Source organism: Rhinolophus sinicus, linkage group LG09 (assembly GCF_036562045.2).
Source record: "Rhinolophus sinicus isolate RSC01 linkage group LG09, ASM3656204v1, whole genome shotgun sequence".
In the NCBI taxonomy this organism is placed as follows: domain Eukaryota; kingdom Metazoa; phylum Chordata; class Mammalia; order Chiroptera; family Rhinolophidae; genus Rhinolophus; species Rhinolophus sinicus.
The window spans coordinates 57,157,545-57,177,623 of NC_133758.1; positions in this window are offsets into that span (position 1 = coordinate 57,157,545).

Sequence of the window (20,079 nt, forward strand, 5' to 3'; positions counted from 1 at the left end):
TCACACCTTGTACATGCCTACAGGTTACCATCGAGGCTTGTGGATCACATCAGATGCCCGAAGCACATGGCTTGTTAAATAAATTATTATAAAATCACACAGCAAGAAGCAAGGGACAGAGATGGGATGTGACACAGGATAGGTGCAGGGGCTGGAGGCCCATACTCCCTCCATCCTGGTATGCAATATCCCTAGGTCCAGGCTCTTGCCCCTAATGGTGCATTGTAAGGACCAGTGTTGAGGTGAGTCAGGGGTCCGACAGACGGAAGGTGCCTGGGGTGAAGGAGACTAGCTTGCTCTGCTGGCAGCCCAAGAGCAAGTAATCTTGGCCAAGAGCTGTCACATTCAAACTAGCCAATTAGCAGCTCGCCAAGATACAGCTATGGGTTTCATCTGGAAGAAAACAAGAGGGTCCCAAATGAAGGTCACCAGTGAGTGACCAATTTAAGACCTCACAAAAATGAAGTGGTTCATACATTTAATGTATCATGAATATTTGGTGTTGCATATTTAGTGTGTCATGAATACTTAGTGTCTACTTGGTCTTTCCGTCCCTTTTTTTCTGTGGTCAGCACACATGTGCTGTGTTCTCTGACATGTCTCATGGGTCACTAACTTACTTATCTATGTTTCACTCTTGAATTTCACCTGTGCCATTTGTTTTCTTTCTTTCTCTAGCAGAGTTGAGGTTTTCAAACAGTATAGAAATGCACATTACAGTAATTTTTCTTCCAAATTGTTTTATAAAATTATGTAACATAGCACACACATCAGAATGTATATAAAATGTATGTATACAAGTATATTTATAACAAAACAAATAACTGTGTACCCCAGCTCATGCTACCAAAAGTGACATTGATAATCCTTAAGAAGCCCTGTGAGTCCCCATCCCCCAAAGTAACTCTCTCTTCTGGAATGTGTGCTGAATGTTTATTGGCTTTTATTGATAGTTTCATTCCTAAGCAATATACTGTTTCATTTGTCCAGTTTTGAATTTATATAAATGGACTAATCTTTGTGCATTTTCTGTGATTTGCCTCTCTTGCTCAACACTAGGGTTTTGAGATTGATGGTATTGATGTGTAGCTGGTGTTCTTTTCGGGAGATCACACCAGGCAGTCCTGGGAAGGCCTCCCTTGTTTGCACTGCTGCAGTGCTCTGCTGGATGAGAGGACCACGACTCGCAGAGCCGTGGACATGTGGCCACTTTCACTTTGGGGTTACTTGAACAAGGCTGCTGTGAAATTCCTGAACAACCCCTGGTGCTCAGGGGTTTATTCCCAGGAGAGCAATTGCTGATGGTCAGTGTTACATGTTTGACTTTCCATATAACAGCAGACCTTCTCCCAAGGAACTGCAGCAGTCACTCTCCCACTGGCATGGCAGCACCAACATTCCACCACATTGTCACCAATACTTGCTTTTGTCCAGTTTCTATTTGTTACCCATTTGGTAGATATGAAATGAGCCTCATTGTAGGTTTAACTTGACTTTCTAATGTTACTAAATAAGTTTTGTTAGCCATTTAGATTTTTTTTTGTGTGTAAAATGCCTACTCATAACTTTTTGCCCACTTTTCTATTACACTGCTTCTTTATTGACTATTGGAGTCCTTTATATATTTTGGATATTAATCCTTTGTAAACATGAAACATGTTACAAATACCTTCTTGTAGTTTGTGACTGGTGATTTCACGCTTTTAGTGGAATTTTGGTGAACAGAAATTCTTCATTTTAATATAATTGACTTTGTCTTTTCCTTTTTTCTGTTTGTTGAAGGGAACCTTCTTAACCCTAAAGCCTATAAAGATATTCTCCCATAGAGTCTCCTGGAAGTTTTCCATTTAAGCCTTTGATTGACTGGAGTTGGGTTGTGTATAAGGTGTCAGGCAGAGATCTATCTTTATTCATGACTTTCATATAGCTTACCAGTGATCAGATACTGTTGTCTGACTAGGCCATCCATTTCTGTGTGACCTGCAAGATCACCTTGGCTATAAACGAAGCTTCCATAGACATGTGGGTCTGTTTCCAGGTCTCTTCTATTCTCAGTGAACAACTTTCTTCCTACATTCTGGGGTCTGTTGGACAGAATTCTCCATGGGGAATCTTGGTGTGTGTGTGGGGGGTGTCTCCGCTCTTGCAGCCAAAGGCAAATAGCAGCGTTGAAGCTTCTCGGACCCCAGTGCAACCAGGGCTGGGAGTACGATGTGAAGGTCATTGTGAGTGAGGGCCCTGCACTTCAACCAGGGGGTACAGGGAAGTGATGAGTGCTTTTTACTCAGGAAACGTAGCTGGGCAGATGGAGCATGAGTCTTACAGATCTCACACCAGCTGTTCTGTGGTATATAGTTTAGAGAGGGTTGCAGTGACAGCAGGGACCAGTCAGGGTGCTGCCTCACAAGTGTAGACGTATGCAGACTGGGCCAGTGTACTGACTCCTCCTCAGGGAGTTTATCTCTCCCGAAGGCGTTTCCTGTGGTTCTTTCTACAGAAGCCCTTATTATGTTGTGTTACGGGCTTATCTGCTTCCCTGGCTGGCTCCTTCAGGCAAGGCACATGTTGTGCCTCAGGGCCCTTGCATTTGCTATTCCCCAGATGCCTGCACTGTGTGTTTTGCTCTGTCACCCCCTTCTGGTCTCTACTCAAAGCTCTCTCTTCTAGTGAGAACTTTCGTCACCACTCTGTTTAAAATTATAACCCCTTGTTCCCTGATCACGCCCTCTCTCCCTTTGCAGCTTTAATTATTTTCATTGAACTCTCACCATGTGACATACTATATATAATTACTCGTTTATTTTGTTCATTGTTTCTTCCTCCCTCCAATATAACCATGCCCAGTGCCTGACACATGGTAGGTGCTCAGTAGCAATTCATTGAATGAGTTAATGGATAAGTGACAGAGTGAAGGATCTCTGTGACCCCAGGGCCCTGCAGAGGGCCAGGCACAAAGCAGCGCTGATTGAGTGTTGAATGAAAAACATTCATGGTAGGACCAAACTGGTTTCTTCATACAATTGAGGAAAACCCTCTCAGAGCTCCTTCTTTATGCTACCATAGCATTTGAGGGTCCAGAAGTGTGCATGTCCTTGATCCAAGCATTTTGGGTTCCTTGCATCCTTTCAAGGAAGACAGCTCAGATGTGCTTCCAGTTTGACAGATAAGAACCTGACATCCAGAGGGGTAATATGACATGGTAAAGGTCACACAGCTGATTGTTGGACCAACCAGACTCTCCAACACCCAGCCACCTGGACAGACAGAGATTGCCCATATGTAGTCCTGTGCTCAGCACCCACAAACTCACGTTCTCTCATCCCTATTATGAAGCAACCACAAAGTTTTTTAATATCTCTTGCTGAAGAGTTGTTGCTTGGCAATGGTTACTAGGTAAAATTCATAATGAATGAAGAGTTCAGGGCTCTTGATTAGAAGCCCTCAGGAATGCTGATGCATCTGCAGACTGTGGTGGATAGAATTTTGAGATGGCTTCAAGATTCCTGTCCCCAGGTCACACAGTCTGGATAATCTCCTTCCCTGGAGAATGGGCAGGGACTATGAATATGATGTGATAGCTGCTCCCTTAATTAGTTTACGTCAGATAGCAAAGAGATATATGGGGAAGTCACTTCTGTGATCATGTTGTATTTTATTAGACACTCTCTGTTCTTCATAGCAACCTGGAGAGAAGTTCACCTGCTGGCTGTTAAGAAGTGAGCTGCCATGTTGTTAGGAAGCCACATGGTGAGGACCTGAAAGTGACCTCTAGAATCTGACAGGGGTCTCCATGGACAGTCAGCAAACAAACGGGCATCTCAATCCTACAATGGCAAGGAATGAAATCCTGCCAACAACCAGTGAGCTTGAAGGGGGACCTTACCTGAGATGAGACTGCAGCCCCAGCCAACGCCTTGATTTCAGCCTAGGCAGACCCCAAGCAGAGGACTAGTCAACCTATGCCCAGACACCTGACCCACAGGTACTGTGAGATAGTAAATGGGTGTTGTTTTAAGTCTCTACATTTATGGTAATTTGTCATGCAGCATAGAGAACTAATAAACAGACCATGGAGGGTTACGAATCAGCTTTTAGGAATGACCTTGGCTCTTAAGTTGGCTGCTGGAAACAAGAGGAAGAAGAAGGAAGGAAACTAGAAGGATTGTGCAATGACCCTGTGCCGTGTGTTAAGAACAAGCTCTCAGAGTCTCCCTGCAAGGTGGAGATTCTGATCCCCATTCACAGGTGGAAAAATGAGGCTCAGAGAGGTTGGAACTTGCCCAAAGTCCCACAAGCAGGAAAAGCAAGGCTGGAACCTGAACTAGAGAAATCCTAACTACCTATGGGTGTGTGCCTGTTTGGAGGTGTATCTGCATAGAAGTGCTCACAGTGTGTGGGCAAGGTGATGAAACTGGCAGATAGAGACCGAGAGGGGCCCATTGGAAGGCTAGTAAAACAAAGTTTCCAGAACATTTCAGCTCAGTCTTCCTCAGTGGATGCTTTCTGAAGTGGGTATTGCATCTCCTTGATTCGCATTAGGGAGAGGGATTTTCAGCTTTCCTATTGGTCTCTCTGGCATTTAGAAATCCAGCTAGGCCCTAGGTGTCTTAGGCATAAGCTTCTTGTGACAGATAAACCTTGGGCTGGGCAGTGTGGGAGCCAACTGATATGTTTGCTCAGCTTCCATTCCTTTTCCTGAAGATTTCCATTTGAGGATTTATCCTCGCCATTTGCATTTAGTGTGGTCCTCAATCAATATCCCACCAGAGTAGATTTGTGACAAAGCTAGGCTGATAAAATTTTTTGGTATTGGAATCTTGCTCAAAGGGTCACAAATATTAAGTAGGAACATTTATGCTTCACTCTTGTGGTATCCTGGGGGAGGACCTTCTCTAGGGTTACACCCAGGACTTCCTGCCACACCCATTCTTTTTCTCACCCCCTGGAGGATATAAAGGCCCTTGACTGGTGGATGTCAGCCAGTGGTCTGCTTTTCTTGATAGGGTACAGCTAATTTGTTCCAGGCTACCCTAGTGGACCATCTGCCTTTTTTCTTCCCTCATTGTCCCAAAAGGGAGAAAGGTATCATTTCTGGGTGGTTAGGTCCAGGCTTTCTCCAGGTGGCTGGTGTCCCAAGTCCTAGACTGAGAAAAGGGGTTTGAGATAAAGAATGTTAGAAGAAAAACAAAACATGTTTGCCACCATGTTCATTCATCTCAAACTGACATTCTGAACTCTATCCTGCTGCCCTTGCCTAAGGTGGGGGGAAAGAACACTGTTTATGGGCCCCCCTTAATTCCAACATGGCCTGGAAGTGTTTGTTGCTGATTCATCCTGAATTGTCCCACTTACAGACCCCTAGAGCTGACCTGGGTCTGGGCTTTCCTGAGATCTGCACTTGTCTGCTTTTCTTTGATTCTGTGAATAGCCTATTAGCCTTCCATAAATTGCCATTTCTCCCAAATTTGCAACCAAAGAACTGCCAGTATAGGCAGTGTCTTCACTTCAGATCATTGGACCTCTCCTCCCCCAGCACAATGAAATGGTTAATGACTGTCCTGCCCTCTTGGGATACTGCTGATGGGAAGCAGATTTGGAACCAGGCCCCTTGAGTTTGTTCCTGCTCTATTCTGTCTCAAAGTGAGATGTTGGATAAATCCTGTCCCTTGGGATAAATCAAGTGTTGCATCAGAGGATCCAGCTGCTGGGAGGATGTCTGGTTGCAAGAGGACTGCATTGCTCTCCTGGATCTATGCACCAGCTCTGGGGGCCTGCCCACTCATTGGTCCCTTACAGAAATAGCAAGTATGATGACAAATGCTTGAATGACACTTACTGTATGCCCTACTGCTCTGAGTTGGGCCTGTCACTGTCCTGTTTACAGAAGAGAAAGCTGAGGCACAGAGGAGTTAAGCACACACAGGGAATGGTGGAGCCAAGACCCAACAGCCTGGCTGCCCAGACCTTGCCCTGTACACCACCATGCTGGGCTTCTGCTCCTCCTGTCAGTACTCCTTGCTCTTGTGGCCCAATGTCCCTGTCCCCTGCCTCTACATCATGACCTTGGCCCTCTCACCCTCTTGGGGATGCATTTTACACTCAGGTTCTGCAGGAGATGGGCTCTCATAGGTCCAGGCATGTCCACTATGGAGCTCCCCCTCCACCTCCCTGCCCTGCAGCCCCAGCTCACCTCAGAGGCTGCTTCGGTGCCTGTCTTTGGCCCAAACATTGTGGCTTGAGCAGCAGGGTTAGGAATTAGGAAGGAATGAGACTGTTTTGTTCAGAAAAGAGCTGTGGGTGTGGTAGCTCTCTGAGCCTCAAAGATGTCTCTCCAATGTTCTCTCTGTGTGTAACTGTGAGAACTTATTGAGAGAATGAGCTCGCTTTTAAGTTCACCAATGTTTTCTAAGGGCAGTGTGTTTTTATTCCCAAACCATAGAACACTTTATAAACTGTGAAGTGCTTTGTAAACTATAAAGAGTTGTATTCAGTTGATGCACCCACTGCTGACTGTTCACTCACCAGCTGTTTCCTTCTTTCCTTGCCAATGGAAGAACTTCAGTATCATTTAGGTAGAAATGTGCCTAGTTCAAGTGCAGACTGGCAGGTGGTAGAAGCTGGTCCTGGACGTCGGAGCCCCTTTGACAGTGACTGTCCTATGAGTATGTGCAAAATCATCTCTGGAGCTGGGCTGGGGTGTGGGGTTTGGCTGTTGGGTTCCCAGTGCTGCAATCTGAGCCCCAAAGATGAGGTGGGGAAGGCCCACATTGATCAAGTTTCCTCCTGGCTTTTCTGAAGGGGTTTTACTCACATATGTCTGTAGGATCTTTATGTTGTTTATTCCAGATTGGGTTGGACTTTTATTCACTACTACTAAAAATTCTCATCAATTCTAAAGATGGTGACCCCCCTGCTTCCCCTTGGGCCTCCTGCTCCAGGTAAGCTGGGGTTGCCCATGAAGGACCTTGACAATTTCTGGGCTTTCAGACAGGGGTTCCTTGAAAACTGTTTGGATGACTTCAGTTGTAGCCATTTTCTTTGATATGCTACTTTAAAACAAACTTTAATTACAAAATAATAAATGTATACATATAGACTACTCAAACAATAAAGAAATATATAGAATCAAACATGGAACTGCAACCCACTCTCCCTTCCTATAGATAACCAATGTTCGTAATTTGGTGTGACTCTCTCCTATCTTTTTCAATGCGTGTGCATGCACGTGCACACACACACGCACACACACAATTTGTTTTCATCATCAGTCATACCAAGGAAATATTCTACAATTTGCTTTAACTGCATATCTTGGACATCTCCCCACATTAGAGCAGACGGGCTGGCCTTATTCTTTTAAATGGCTGCAACTTTCTCCTTTGGAAACATGTGGAATTTAGGTTCCCCCATCTTTCTATTCTATTGTCCCAAATACCTTAAAAATAAAACCCGGGGATGATTCACTTTAAGAAAATCTTGCTCTGACCCTTTGAAGGAAGATCCACCCCCAGGTCAGGGCACAGGGAGAGGCCAGGCCAGGGTCTCCTGTGAGCTTGGGTCCTTTCCCACAAGGGTGTTAGGAACTCGGCATACGTGTTTCCCCGCCTTATGGCTGTGTCCAAATGATGAGCTGACAAGCTTGAGCTTGAGGTCAGCTGCTCCTGTATGCACTTGGAGGCTTCTTATTCCGGAAAACCATAGGGACCTCTTCCTAGAGAGAGGGGTCATGGGCCTGGGGCGGGAGACCTGGGGTCTCAGGGAAGATCCTGCAGGTGAAGCTTACTGAGGTGAAAGAGGCCGCTTTCTAACCGGTGTTGGCAACTCCCACAGCCACCAACCCCACAGTCTGCACTTCCTGTCTGCCATTGTGAAAGGCAGTGTGAGGCATAAGCATATAAGAAAAAGCGCAGATGCAAATTAAAGGGAAGCTAGGGGAAATTAAAATAAAGAATTAATTTGCATTTTTCTGATGGTTAGTGAGGTTGAGCATTTTTTCATATGTCTGTTTGCCATCTGTATGTCCTTTTTAGAAAAATGTCTCTTCATGTCCTCTGCCCATTTTTTAATTGGGTTGTTTGTTTTTTGGAGTTGAGTTGAGTGAGTTTTTTATAAATTGGTGATATTAACCCCTTATCAGATATATCATTGGCAAATATCTTTTCCCATTCAGTAGGATCCCTTTTTGTTTTATTAATGGTTTCCTTTGCTGTGAAAAAACTTTTTAGTTTGATGTAATCCCACATGTTTATTTTTTCTCTTACTTGCCTTGCGCAATGGGATATATCAGTAAAAATCTTACTCTGGGTAATGTCTGTGAAGTTTCTCCCTATATTTTCTTCTAGGAATTTTATGGTTTCAGATGAGATACCACCTCACCCCTGTCAAAATGGCTATCATTAATAAATCAACAAACAAGTGCTGGCGTGGATGTGGAGAAAAGGGAATCCTTGGGCACTGCTGGTGGGATTGCAGATTGGTGCAGCCACTATGGAAAACAGTATGGAGGTATCTCAAAAATCTGAAAATGGAACTACCTTATGATCCAGCAATTCTACTCCTAGGTATCTATCCGGAGAAAGCCAAAACTCTAATTCAAAAATCTTTATGCACCCCTATGTTTATTGCAGCACTATACACGATAGCCAAGACATGGAAACAACTGAAATGCCCATCGGTAGATGACTGGATTAAGAAACTGTGGTACATTTATACAATGGAGTATTACGTAGCCATAAAGAAGAAAGAAATCTCACCATTTGCAACAACATGGATGGAACTAGAGAACATTATGTTAAGTGAAATAAGTCAGACAGAGAAAGACAAATACCATATGATCTCACTTATATGCGGAATCTAAAGAAAAGAATAAGTGAATGAACTAATCAGAAACAGTTTTGGAGACATAGAGGAAAAACTGCGGGTTGCTAGATGGGAGGGGGGGTGGGGATAAGGGGGAAGGTGAGGGGATTAGAAAACAGTCAGTAACCACAAGATGGCCACGGGGTTTTGAAAATTAATTTGGGGAATGTAATCTATAATGTTGTAAAGATTTTGTAGGGTATCCGGTGGACACTTGTCCCATTTTGGAGACCACCTCAGGGAAGATGTAGATGCCTGATCACTGCACTGTACACCTGAAGCTGAACAATAATGAATGCCAACTATAATTGTGTATATATATGTATATACTTACAGGAAGCAGAGTACAGCATTAGGAATAGACACAATGGAAATCTAATGGCTGTGTGTGATGTCAGGGGGATAGTGGATGGGGGTAGGTGGGTTCACACAGTGTGAGGGATATAAATGATAAACGTCTAAGTATTACTTTGTCTTGTACACCTGAAACTAATAAAAAAATAAAAAGAAAGAAAGAAAGAATTAAGCATAACAGTAAAAGAATGGATATGGTTATAATGTATGACATAGATTTTGAAACAAAAGCTTTTTAAAAATCTAAAAAAGATGAGAACTTTAGAATGTGAGAAAATAGTAAAATAAGAAATATGAAAGTGAGATTTATGATAAAGAGATAAAAGGCAAGAAACCCAGGACATGCCAAGCACAAGGCTGGAACACAAAGGAACAAAGATTAAATACTAGGATAAAGTTAATATCCACAAAATAACTTTTTAAGTAGATAAAATTGTAGATTGAAATTGAGAACTAAGGGCTAAGAAGTCAAGAGTGAAATGAATATAAAAACTGAAGTGAAAATACTATGAAAGAATGAAACTTTGTCACCTCCAAATAACATGAGGCATCGTCAGAGTAAATAAAACCAGGAAGGAAAGATAAAAGATGATAAATTAAGTAAGAATGGAAAAGGATCAATTCAAATAATATCTGTCAAAAAAGTGACAAAGATAATGAGCTAAAAAGTTGTGAGTAAATGCCAATTTCTTCTTCCTAAAGCCCAGATCGCCTCAGGGGAAATTTTCAGAAACAATCAAAGCCCTCTACTCCTTACCCACATGCCAGATGCGCCCTGAGACAGGTCTCTCCCAGTCCTTGCTCAGAGGCTGGTCTTCACCTTGACTCTGAGCGCTTGGCCCCACCTCTGCTGAGTGCTGCCTTGCAGGCCTCTCTAGCCATCTCATCATCTCTGCAACTCTGCATCTGCCTCCCTTCAAGTGTGGACCCTATGGAACTCCCCAAACTATAGCCACCCAGCTATCCCAGTTATCAGACAATGGATGGATGGACAGATGGATGGTAGACAGTGCAGGAGCCAGAGGCTCTCATACTTGAACCTGCAGCAGAGTCACCTGGAGGTGTGTTGAGCCCATGTCCCTGCTAGACTGCATGGTGCAGCTCTAACACCACAAGGTGACAGACAGTGCTACCTGGGATCACACTTCAAGTGTATTAGAGGGTTGCTACTTAGGAAAGGATGCCTTAAAACTGGCTTCCAGCTGAGACAGCTCCCAATTCTCTCCTTGACTGTGTCATGCTGTGGGCCCCTCATCCCCCCCATGGAGTCCCTTCAGCTAAGCAAGGACTGCCACTTGCGCTCCTCTGCCTCAGTATGTAAAGGGAGCTAGTTAGAGTGGACAGTAATGGCCCCACATTGAAGCCAGAAGCCGACCCTTCTCCAGAAGTGACCACAGATTGACCTTTGTTGACTCAATAGACCCAACAAATTGCTTCCTCAAATAAAAGAACATTGTTTCCCAAAGATCCCTTCTGCTTCCCCTCCTATAAAGGAGCCTGCCCTCCAGGAGCTTACAGTACAGCTGGAAGGAGAGACAGACGGGGCCTCACTCAGCTGGGAGGACTTGGCCCGTCCAGGTTTCATTGATGTACAACTTCAACCACTTTATTATACTCACAGATTAGGATTTGGATTAGGATTTGGAAAGGACACAGCAGGAAATGGCTGGTTTGTGTTCCAGACCACAGCTTGGGAGACTGGGAGGCTGGGGTGGCTGGATTGGTGTTGGGTTCATTCACTCACGTGTCTGGGGCCAGCTTTGGGAGGACCGTCAATTGGAGTGTGTGTCACCTCTGGGCCACTTGGACTTCCTCACAGTATGACAGCCTCAGCTGGTGGGATTTCTTTGGAGTCTCAAAGTTAGTGTTCTAGGGAAGGTGGTGCAGGCAGCATGACTGTCTGACCTACCTCAGTAGTCAGCAGGGGCCAGGCCATTTGGTGTAGGGCAAGGGGGAGCCTCAGAGGTTTCAGGCAGAGAAGTGACATGATCTGAAGCAAAAAATATAATTGTAAAAAAGTGGCCATGGGAGACAGTTTTGAGGTCCTTTCAGTTGACCAGAGCAGAAGATGGTGGCAGGGACCTGCAGTGTGGTAGTTGTGCAGAGTGGGGTAATAAGCAGAGTCAAGAGAGATGAGCTGAACCAACAAGAGTCAGGCTGAAATGGGTGTGGGGTACAGAGGGTGTGGTTCCGTGATGCCCAGAAGTGACTGGGTGGGCAGGGTGCAGTCATAACTGAGACACTGCCACCACTTGTGGGCAGGGCACGGAGTGGGGGTGGTGGCTAATACTCCTTGCTCTTCCAGCAGACATAGGTACCCTAGACAGCCAGAATCCCCAGGGGTTCCTGAGCATCCCCATTGAGCCTGAGTCCCTCTGAGTGGTCTCCGAGCATGGTGATTGGTATAGACGGGCCAGGTTTCAATCTGGCTCCATTCTTCACTAACTGAGAGATCTTGGGCAAATCACCTGGGTTCTTTGGACCTTGATTTTTTCACCTGTAAAAAGTGGTAAGTTGTGAACCTTACAGGTTGTGACGATTAGTCAGTGCTGTCACTCAGCAAGTAGTCAAAAAGGTACTTTGTTCAGTGGGGTTGGATGGTCTCCTTTGCTGGCCAGCTTGGGCTCAATGGCCCTCAGCAAGAGGTGGAGAAGGGAAGGCCCAGAGAAGCAGACAGGGAAGATGGCAAGCAGCAGAGTGCTCTCAGGCGGGGGTGCGGTTCTGCCCTCCATTCACGGCATAGTGCCTTCCCATGACAGCAGGAGCTGCCCACGCTTTTCAGCTGATGGGGGGCACAGTGACCCCGCGCTTCATGAAGAGGATGATGCAGGTGATGTTCAGGCTCCTCCCACCACCTTGGCCCTCGCTTCTGCAGGTGGCCAGAGCCTGTCCAGCTCCTGTGCACACAGGTGGGAAGTGCATGTGGACAGACTCAATATGTGCTCCAGACATCTTCAGGGTCCCAAACAGGACTGGGCCTAGCTGCTGGTCACCACTGGTAACGCACACTTTGGACAGCCTTCTCTTCCCTGGATTATCTTTCCACTGTCCTTCCAGCTTGGCTCCCATGCAAACGACTCCCACTGTACCTTTGTCTAAATCTGAGAGAACCCAACCAGAGACAGAGGGTCTGGATGAGTGTGAGGGGGCAGATCCCGGCCACCCTGCCCCTACTCTGCCTGTGTGGCCTCACAGGCTCACTGGTGCAGAGAGGCGCACATGCAGCCAGGGCTGCCCAGGTGATAGGAAGCCTGTGCCCAGGCCCCACGGTGTTCCAGAGAAGAGAAGAGGAGTGTCCAGCACAGGGCCCCTCATCAAGCTAAGAGGGAGATGGAGAAAGGGCTGCAGTAAAAAGAGAAAAGACATGGAGATGGAAAGAAAGAAAGCTGCTACTCAGCTCCCGACCTGTCCTGTGCATCTCAGGGGTCAGGCCGCCCCATAGTCAGCCTCAATAGGTGGCGTAGTTGTCTCCCCCAGATGGAGAGATGGGGTCACTGCCAGGAAGTGTCAGAACCTGGCTCTGTGAGTCTCGCAGGACATAAGTAACCAGGAACTGGCCCTCTGCTTGCCTACTGTCCATATTATGGGCTAGTGTAGGGAAGTGGGGCTAGGCCTTGCTCTTGACCACTTTGGGATGAAGGCCAGTGGACCAAGGATGTGTGTGGGGTCCTCTGGTCTACCTTGGCTGATTTGGCTCCTACTGCATTCCTACACCCATGCCCAGGCATTACATGGAGGCCTCCAGGGCTCTTCCCTCTTCGTGCCAGACTCCTCCTCCCTGCCTCCTCCTGAAAGATGCATGAAGTGTGAAAGTTTCATCAAAGCTGCTGGCTTCCTGGGCCCACAGGCAGAAGACTGCAGTGCTGGGAGCCCCAGGGGCCTCAGGTTGTTGTGCTGCTTGGTCAGCACTGGATGCTACTCTGCCCAAGTGCAGGACTCAGGGTGAGGAATTGCCCAGGTGGAGGAAATCAGAGTGCCCCTGGCATGCATGCACCAAGGGGGTGGCGAGGCATTGATCCTCCAAGAGAGGGGCAGTTTAGGGCCCAGCAGGAGTAGGGTAGAGTGGAGGACAGGGCAGTGTTCCTAGTGTTCCTGTGACCGTGATTTCCTTGTCGCTGAACCAGCACACGTTCACTCACTCATTTGCTGCAGCATTTACTATATTGTTGTTATTTTAAAAAACAGATAATGCATTTACATGGTTTAAAAATAAGTACGGACAAGTTGGGTGTTTTCTGCTTCTTTGTTGCCATATGCAATGTGGTGTGGATACCTGGCCCAGATGTCATTTTGTATGTGGACAGGTCCTTTGGTAGGGTAAAATTCCAGAAGTGGATTGCTGGCAAATCGAAGAGCAGAAGCATGGATAATTTTGCTGGGATTGCCAAATTCCCCTCACAGCGGTTGTTCTGTGAGTCTTTCCAACAGCGGTGCAAGTAGTGTTTGCTTCCTATATTCTCACAAATAGAGCAAGTTGTAAATACTTGGAGTTTTGCCAATCGGATAGGGGAAAGCACATATGGAAAAACACAAAGAAGCTGCTTTTCTTTATCATCTCCAAGTGACCAGACTATAATAAGTTTGTTTGAACTGTGTTTGCAGGTATACGGATTGGTGTGTGTGTGTGTGTGTGTGTGTGTGTGTGTGTGTGCATGTGCACACGCCTGCATGCATCTGTGTGCACATGCATCTGTGTGTCTTATTCAAAGCATCCTTGCTCTGGATCTGTGGAGCTCGTCATTGAGGAGAAGGTAGCTTAATCTGAACACATAGACCAGTGCCTTCTGGGGGAGGGAAAAATGCTCTCAGCCCTGCTCTGGAGATCTAAGTTAGGGAGACCTGTCTGGTGGGTCTGCATGACAAGGGGCCAGCTCAGAGCAGGCAGCAAGGAAAGCAATGACTGAAAGTTGAGAGCTGTGTGGAAGATGTCTGGGAACAATGAAGGTTGGCAGAAAGCATGTTGAAGTGGGGTGCTCTGAAACACGCCATGCCCTTGGAGGCAAAAGGCAGCCTACTGCAGCAGTGCAGAGAGCTGGGCTAGCCATGGAGGTGTGCCAGTGTGATGCTCTAAACATAGTGACTTCAACAATAGCATTTACTATTTCTATAGAGTAAAGGTTTGCAAGCTAAGCTGGCTGGTGTGGGTTGTGCTGGTCTGGTCTGGGCTGGGCTGAGCTTAGCTGGTCTGGTCTGGGCTGCTATGGATTGTACTGGGTTGGTGTGAGCTGGGCTGGCTGGTTTGGGCTGAGCTCGTCTGGTCTGGTCTGGGTTGGTCTGGGCTGAGTTGGCTTAAGCATCATTGGTCAACTACTGGGTCCGCTGAGCTTCCTGGTCTAGGACAGCCTCTGTTGATATGACTGGGCTATGTTCTCACACTATGAAAGGCCTGTGAGAACTGAGACAACTCAGGGATCACTTTGGCACATCAGCTTGCTAATGGGATAGTGGACAAAAGTACCCATGCTATTTAACTTTTCTCGCTCCCATTTTTTTCCTCACTTAGAGGAATTCAACTGTAAGTTAAATACATACATGATGTGTCTTCACAAAGTTTTAAAGGAGCATAGGTGAAAGAGAACAACCAATTCTATGTGGAGAGGCAGGGAAGCCTTCTCAAAGAAGTTACATTTGGGTAACTTCTTGAAGGATGAGGCAGGAGTGGAGCAGAAAGGGAAGGGGAGGCCATTGTGGGCCATTATTCCCCAAAGCTCACTTTGTAGAACACTTGCTCCATGGGGTGCTAGTAAATGTTATGGGAAAAGAAGAGGATCAGATAGTTTGAGAAATGTTGGTTAAGTAACATTTAACAGTCTCCTTCCCTTGCAGGATTTCTCAGAGCCTTTCATCTGGTGCTTCCCGTTCTTCAGTGGCTGGCCCAGGCTTGTTCTCAGGCAGAGGCGGGCTCTGAGAGAGAGAGATGTAGGCTTGGCACTGGCACAATGTCATGCCCACAGAACCCTACTGGCCAAAACAAGTCACAGGGCAGGCCATAGTCATGGGGTGGGGAAACGGACTTCACCTCTTGACAGAAGAGCTGTGGTCACATAGTCCACGGTATGGACACAAGGAGGGGGAGTCCCGTGGTCAGCTTTGCGATCCATCTTCACAGCAGGACGAGTGCGCAGGCCATCTGTGCAAAGCTGCCCACCAACACTCAGCACACAGCCCATACCATGGGGGCTAGGACACGATAAGAAGGATGTGGCTGTTGCCTCTGGAGTGTACAGTCGTGGGGATTAAGGGAGGACACTAATGAAGACCTAGCAGTGGGAAATGACAGAAGGATTCCCGTGGAGAGGATTGGGCTAGGATTTGAAGGGTGTGTAGTTCACCTGTGGGCAGTAGGAGCCGGGCAGGGGCTCCTGACTTCTGGTCCCCCGTCCTGGGCCTGGAGGCAGAAGGCAGAGAAAACCTAGCCCAGAGCAGAGGAAGGAGGGAGCCAGTGGTGCTGCAGGCTCTCAGTAGTTTATGGTCATGAATGGGCTGCCCCACCCAGGCAGCCCAAGGATTAAAGACTTTGTTGGGATTACCACTGCCAATCAAGTTCAGGTGCATTTTTAAGAGCTTAATTTGCAGCTCTAGGTTTCAAATAAAATCAAGTCCAGTCGATTAAACTCATTACAGCGGGTGGACTGGCTGGCATTTGTGCTGCCATCAGATTCGCAGAATTAATTAGGGGCCTGTTATCCTTTGTCGGGATTAGCAGAACCAGCCCAGAGGCCCACGGTTTCTGCTAAAAGACAGGCTTGCAGGCTTTTCAGTGGGCCCCGAGACAGAGATCTGAGCGGCTTTTGCAAAGCAGGAAGCACCACATCTTTGATCCCGTGTTGTGTAGGCCTGGGAGCCCAAAGGTGGGACATAGTCAGGCTCCAGGGCACAGTGATTCTGGGGGCGGCTAGCAGGGCCCTTGGAGTCACATGTATCCGAACACCATCCCCAACCTCTTCTTCTCCATTTCATAATAACCTAGGAGGAAGGGCCTATGGAGCGGACAGTTGTTGACTCCTTTGCCTTTCAAAAATGCCCCCAATCCCAACTGGTGGGTGCAAGGCTTCATCACCTTGTCAACCAGGCCATGTGACCAAGCTGTCCTCCAAGAGCATCTTTATCCCTGTGGGGGGAGGGTGTTCACTGGTCTCTGAGTGGACATGTGAGTCATGAAGAGCCAGTCAAAGACACATGGGGCCTGATATAGCCCAGGGTAAAAACAGGGAACCTGGAATTGCCAGGATCTGCAGGCACTGCATGAAGTGCAGGCCATCCTGAGGAGGACGGAGACACAGAGAAAGATGAGTTTTTAACGACAATGGGTGAACACTTGGCTCTAGCCACACCTGAAGATTCTCCTTGGACTTTTCAGTTGCATGAGCCAGTCTATTCTTCCTTTTTTGCTTAAATTAATTGGAACTGGGTCTCTCCCACTTGCAACCAAAAGAGTCCTGATTAACCAGCCTAGATCTCAGGTCTTCTACCCTCCAGAGCATGGGAGCTGGGAAGGAGTTTAGAGGTTTTTTTTCTTCTATTCCCTCCCATTTTGTATATGGGAAAACTGAAGTGACTGGCCTAAGGTTCGTGAGAATGTTAATGGTATTCTCCGGATGCCTAATGTCAGCTTCCCTGGGAGAGAACCCAGAGAGATGTTAAGATAAGAGTTCATGGGGGAGAAAAAGCAGGCAGAATGCCCTGGGATGCCACCTACACTGGTTCATTTGTTCCTAATAGCACTCACCCAGCCCAGGACTATGGCTGGCATCTCCAAGCCTGGTGCTGTGTATTGAGCCCTCATCCAGGTTCTGTTTCTAGTGCTCTTTCTTCATCCCAGGGAATGGCACAGCAGAGTAGCTAATAGAGTGGACTCTGGGCCAGACTACTTGGGTTCAAATCCCTCCCCAGGCAGTCACTAGCTGTGTGAACTTGGGCTAGTCTTTTAACTTCCCTTATTTATATGATGGGGTTACCATGTTTCCCCGAAAATAAGACTTAGCTGGACAATCAGCTCTAATGCGTCATTTGGAACAAAAATTAATATAAGACCTGGTCTTATTTTACTTACAATATACTATGATATAAGACCCGGTCTTATTTTACTTACAATATACTATAATGTAAGACCCGGTCCTATTTTACTATAATATAAGACCAGGTCTTATATAATCTAATGTAAAATAAGACTGGGTCTTATATTAATTTTTGTTCCAAAAGACATTAGAGCTGATTGTCCAACTAGGTCTTATTTTCGGGGAAACATGGTAATGGCAGGTAATGCAGGTAAAGCACAGAGCTTCATGAGTGCTGCCTCCCTTTTGGCTGCACCCACCCCTGTCTGTACCGCCTAACTATCTCTGCTTCTGCTCTTGCCCTACCACCAGTCAATTCTCAGCACAGCAGTGATATTTCACATGTTATAAGTTAAATCATGTCATTTTCATGCTTTAAAGCTTCCAAAGAAGCTTAGGATACAGACCAAAGGCCTTGTTATGTCCTATATTCTGGCAAATACAATGAGTAATTTGTAATGTGTTATCCCAGCCTCGTGGAGTAACACAATAACCATTTTATTACTATCATTTGTTCTGTGCATCAGGACTTTGGGAAAGACCTGAGGAACAGCCTATTTCTGCTCTGCCAGGTCTGGATTCAGCTGGGACTGTTGACTGGAATGCCTACATGTAGTTTCTCTGTGTGGCTTGGGCTCCCTGACAGAATGACATTGGGTGCTGAGAGAAAGCTTCTGGAGAGCAAGATGTGGGAAAAGGTCATAGCTCACGGCCTTTCCTGACCTGGCCCTGGAAGTCACATAATAAAGTACTTTTACTATGTCCTGTTGGTTAAAAAAGGCACTGACATGTTCAGTGACAAGAGAAGGAAACATAGATGGAGAAGTGGCTGTGTCCCACTGCAGAAGCGTATATGAGATGGGAGACACTGGTGTGACCATCTCTGGAAAATACTAGGCTGTCCAGTACAAACAGTCTGGCCAGGACCCACACAACTGAGGGAGCTACCTCATGCTCTCCCTCACTTATTTCCAGGTAACTACCGTGTTTCCCCAAAAATAAAACAGGGTCTTATATTAATTTTTGCTCCATTAGGGCTTATTTTCAGGGGATGTCTTATTTTTTCATGTACAACAATCTACATTTATTCAAATACAGTCATGTCATCTTCTGGAACATCATCATAATGTACTAAATGCGTCCATCTGGCTCATATCTTAACTGGGGCTTATTTTAGGGGTAGGTCTTATTTTCGAGGTACCTTCTTTCCATCTCAAACATGCTGAATATACTCTGCTGCAGGGCTTTTGCACTTGCTGTTTTTGCTGTCTCCGTGTGGCTTGCTCCTTCTACTCCTGAAGAACTCAGCTCAAATGTTACTCCCTCCGGGTGTCCTTCTCTGACCATCAATCTAATCACTGTTCCCCTCCAAGAATGAAAAGCACCATTCAATAGAAAGATCATGCGATCTGAGACTTCCAGTCAAAATGGCGGAGTAGATAACCGCTGTGCTCTCCTCCTTCTACAAACACATCGAAATTACAATTAAACTATAGAACAACCATCTAGAGAACTGCCTGAAGTCTAGTTGAAAAGAAGTTTCATAACTAAGGATATACAGATGAAGCTGTGTTGAGACTGGTAGGAGGGGCTGAAATGAGGAACAGGCTGGTCCCACACACCTATGTGGTGGTTAAAAATCGTGAGGAATATTTCAGCCCTCGAGGTCCTGCCTGAGAAGTAAGGGTCCCAGGCCCACACCTGGTGTCCTAGCCCAGAGAAGTCTCCATAACTTATGTTTGTGAAAACCAGAGAGATTTGTGGCTCAGTGAGACAGAGGGCTGCTGGAGACCTAGGAATTTCTCTTAAAGGGTGCACACACAGACTTACTCACTGAAGGACTCACTGGCTCTGAGCTCAGCACTGAGGCAGCAGCTCCAAAGGTGTCAGGGACATACAGGGAGGAACTGAATTGTCTGGCTCCACAGAAAGGGCTGGAGGTGCAGCTTTCTTTCAGACAGAAGTGCTGGCAGAAACAATTTCTCCTTTGCTGAGCCCTCCCTCAACCGAGCCTACCGGTGCAGGCAGGCACCATACTGAGTTTCCATCAGTCTGGCTAACATCACTCATCCCCACCCTGGTGATTCCCTGAGACTTGGCTCCACTCAGTTTGTGGGTCATCAAAAGCCACTGTTAGTGGCTTCTCCATATGAACACCTGGTCTCTGCTTGCACGGTGACTTTTCTAAAATCTCTGAAAGGTTCACAAACCCAAAACAAGCAATATCTGGCCTTGGCATGCCCTGTACCTTTTGCTAAGCCCAGTACTAATGGCAGCCAGACTTGGTTTGCAGCTTAGCCTCTCCCAGATGTATCCAAGCCCAGAACAAGTGAAAACCATCTGAAGATCACTTTGTACCTCCTATAAGGTGGCCCCAGGCTGGGCACACACAGCGGCTAACCTTGGGCCACACTGGAGTCCCTCTCAAGAGGCCCCAGAACCAACACAACCAGTGGCCAGCTTTATACAACACCAGAACACCATGCAGTCACAGCCACAAATTACATACCCAAAGGGCAGACCTGACAGGCACCAGAGCCTTGTTAAAATAAATGCTGCTCTGTGTGGTCAGCTCCTGCACAATAGCTTCTCCACTGTAGTCACAGCCAGTCCTCACAGCCAATCAGTCTGAGGTTCAATCCCTCCCACTGAGGTACCAACAGCAATAAGGCTCAACTACCACAGGAGGGCACACACAACCCACACAAGGGACACACCTGCCACCCAACTCAGGTGACCAGGAAGACTGTGTCACTGGGCTCCACAGGACACCTACTACATAAGGCCACTCTGCCAAGACCAGGAGATG